General features: G+C 39.5%; 1 long non-coding RNA gene across 1 annotated transcript; it reads left to right on the top strand.

The window, feature by feature from the left end:
- Positions 1–1,284: 1,284 nt before the first annotated feature.
- Positions 1,285–2,474, top strand: LOC130557574 (uncharacterized). The gene is made up of 3 exons (XR_008963331.1): positions 1,285–1,377; positions 1,554–1,653; positions 2,366–2,474. It is a non-coding gene; the product is annotated as an uncharacterized LOC130557574 (long non-coding RNA).
- The last annotated feature ends 826 nt before the right edge of the window (positions 2,475–3,300 follow it).

Below are 3,300 nucleotides of genomic sequence, written 5' to 3'. Positions count from 1 at the left end.
AAATCTTAAAACGCATAAATTTTGCTATTCATTCTTTTATGGAGAGAGGAAGTGCTAACATGGCAGAGCTCATGAAGGAAGCTTATTACACGCCGTCCAACCCTGGATTATTAGGGAATGGCTGTCGGGCGAGGACGCTTACACGCTGCATAGAGCGGCTCCTATAAAATACAAATGGAGTAGAGTCGTAGTGTACGGTATGGATACTCAGTTCCAGGCGGATCTTGTCGACATGTCCGCCTATTCTGCGGAAAACGATAATAATAAATTTTTACTAACGTGCATAGATGTATTTAGCAAGTACGCTTGGACGCGAGTGCTAAAGAATAAGAGCGGGCCCGAGGTTACTAAAGCCTTTGAATCTATACTCGACGAGGGATGCGTACCGTGCAAATTACAGACAGATTTGGGGAAAGAATTCTTTAATAAACATTTTCAAGATTTAATGAAAAAGCACGACATTTATCATTTTGCTACGGCTACCGATTTGAAAGCGAGCTTCTAAATACTCAGAAGATGATAGGTTCTCAAGACAAACCCCACTCTGTCGGTTCGACACAACGTCTCGTTCCCTCCATCAGGGAACCGAGGTTACATCCGTAACCAAGACGTTTCCCTACTGGAAAATCCAACTAATACCCAGCTCAGCCAAGCTGGTCCACCAGCTCAGCCAGGTCCCCACCAGCTCGGCCAAGCTGGTCAACCAGCTTTGACCAGCTCATAACCAGCTTGAGCTGGATTTTCTAGTAGGGTTAAACGTGTGATAATGTAGAATGCTTTTTAATATGTATATGACCGTGGTCTTAATATATGTCTTATTTTTCAGGTAATGGAAGACGAAGACCAAATCACAGTTACCTTAACAATTTTACACAGAGTGCTTGCAACTGTCTTCATAGACGGAAAGGAGACATGGAGAAAACTGTTCACAGTCGGAAGTGTTGAAGAACTGATCAACTCAGTCAAAACTGAGTTGTCTCAACAAGTATCTGTTGATCGAATATTGAGATTTGACACACATTTTCAAGAATTCATTGACACTGATTTGAATACAGAACTAAGGGAGTTTGACATATTACAAATATATTATATTACAAATATCACCCAGGCTCCATTAGAAAGAAGTGTTCAACCATTACCGGTAAACCATTATTGTCTTTTTTTAAATAAGTAGTCAAAGTAAACATTGACTTTTTAATGTTTTGTCATTTTATAGTGTCATTCAACAGATGCAACCACTACTGGCCTGCTGGCACTGCTCGAGGAAAAGGCCCCTACAGTCCTGAGAGAACATGAAGAGACAAAGATGCTGTCCATTTCATCAATAAAGTTACTTGTAAAAGTTGCTGTTAGTGACCTTGTAGAGAAACATGGATTGTGAGTATATGGTTTTGGTTTTTAAACAACAGTAAAGTGTTTTTTTTTCACTATTACATTATAAGTACTCTTCAGGAATACTTACCAGTGTTAATCAAAGTGTTAACAATTTGCTGTGTCAATGTTTGTTTTGTTACTGTGATATATTTTGTTCGTCTATTGAAATAACCTTTCAGCTATCCATCTGGTAAGGAAAAGCTGGCACTAGCAAAGGAGATTGTGCTGTTGTTCCCCTCATTAAGGATTTCGGTTCCATTTGGTCAAAATGAGGGACATGTAAGGATGCTTTTACATACTTCATTTATAGAGCCCGACCGATATGGGTTTTTGGGGGCCGATATCGATATTGGGGAGTAAAAAATGTCTGATATTCTTTATGCGTGTACTATATTGCAGTACCAGTCAAAAGTTTGGACACACTTCTCATTTGTATTGGCCTAACTCTGACATTTCATAAATTCCGTTTTTATGACTGGATTCCACAATTCCGTCCACGTTTTCTGCATCGCGGAGAATCATAGGGCCATGCTCATGTAGCAAATGAGTATGATAAGCTCAATGTGAGAGAGTAAAAGACAGGGACACGTTGAGCTCAACTGCCATAGGAATGGGTTGAAAACGGCAGTGGAAATAACGTTACACAGTGAGTCGCGAAGACACCACTTGTCTGCCACTGCCCAAACGAGTGAGCTTACTGAAGCGAAAGGGTTGGCTCGTGTCGCATGACCTGGTCGCCAGTAGCAAACAATGGAGCATGCTCTGCTGGACAAACTAAGTAATTAAACCATTTACAAGCATTTTATCTGTTATATCGTTCTATAAAAAGAAATTATATCTGTGTCAAATCGGCAGCATATACACAGATGCCGATATTTCGGCGACATGCTCATATCGGCCAACCGATAAATCGGTCGGGCTCTATTCATTTATGTGTGTACAAAGTGCTCAAATGTACTTCACTTCACTCTTTTTGCATTGATCATGATAGGAGCATTTCTTTGATGGGCCATCACACAGTGGATTTATAGAAATGAGACTACGGAACATCAGGCGGAAGCTTCAACAGAGCCAACGGACCTACAGTTTGAAACGTCGCCATTGTAAACTACAACCTTCTTCACCAAGTCTAGAAGAAACAGTGCCAAGTGAGTGGTTGACCCTGATAAAGAGGATGCGACCATCAACAGAGAATTCATCATCAATAAAGAATGCAATCGATCAAACCTTCAGTTATCGAAGAAAATGGATAATGACAAAATCGCCAACCGTTGGAGAAATCTTCAAGGAATATCCAAGATTTCTGGACATGCCATCCTTGGTAAAACAAATGCTCAACTGCAGAGAACTTTACACTAAATGTTGCATAATTGTAAAGATGGATACAACTTTCCACTCCGCTACCGAGGCTGACAACTTACAAACATGAACGTACACAGAGTCATGAACGTACACACTCTCAAAAACGTGCCCAATGAAAAAATATCACACAATGAAAGTGTAAACATGATTCGCAATAAAGTTAAAAACAGGAAACGTTATTCAGATCGACATTCTACTACACAGGTCTTTCTGTTCATTGGAGGGGCTGGACTGTGTAGAAAAGGCGCTGCTGATTTTAATATTATAGAAAACGCCGCATTTTACGACGTCTTTGATACACGGAAGCGCTGTCTGCATGACCTGCCTTCCGTTTCCATCATACACCTTCCGTTTTCACTATACTCTCTCACACATACATACATTCTTCTTTTACATACATATATTTTCTTCTTACATACATTTATAATTTTTAATACTAAATGTATACTTTGAATACGTTTACATAAGAGCAAAATGTATAAATGTGTGCGTAAAAATATATGAATATAAGAGAAAAACGTTAGAATGTGCGCGTTAAAATATTTGAGCACAAGAGGAAAAATG

The sequence above is a fragment of the Triplophysa rosa genome, linkage group LG8, assembly GCF_024868665.1.
Source record: "Triplophysa rosa linkage group LG8, Trosa_1v2, whole genome shotgun sequence".
Taxonomy (NCBI): Eukaryota; Metazoa; Chordata; class Actinopteri; order Cypriniformes; family Nemacheilidae; genus Triplophysa; species Triplophysa rosa.
The sequence above is the reverse complement of the archived record's forward strand: the minus strand, read 5'-3'. Positions and strand labels throughout refer to the sequence as shown.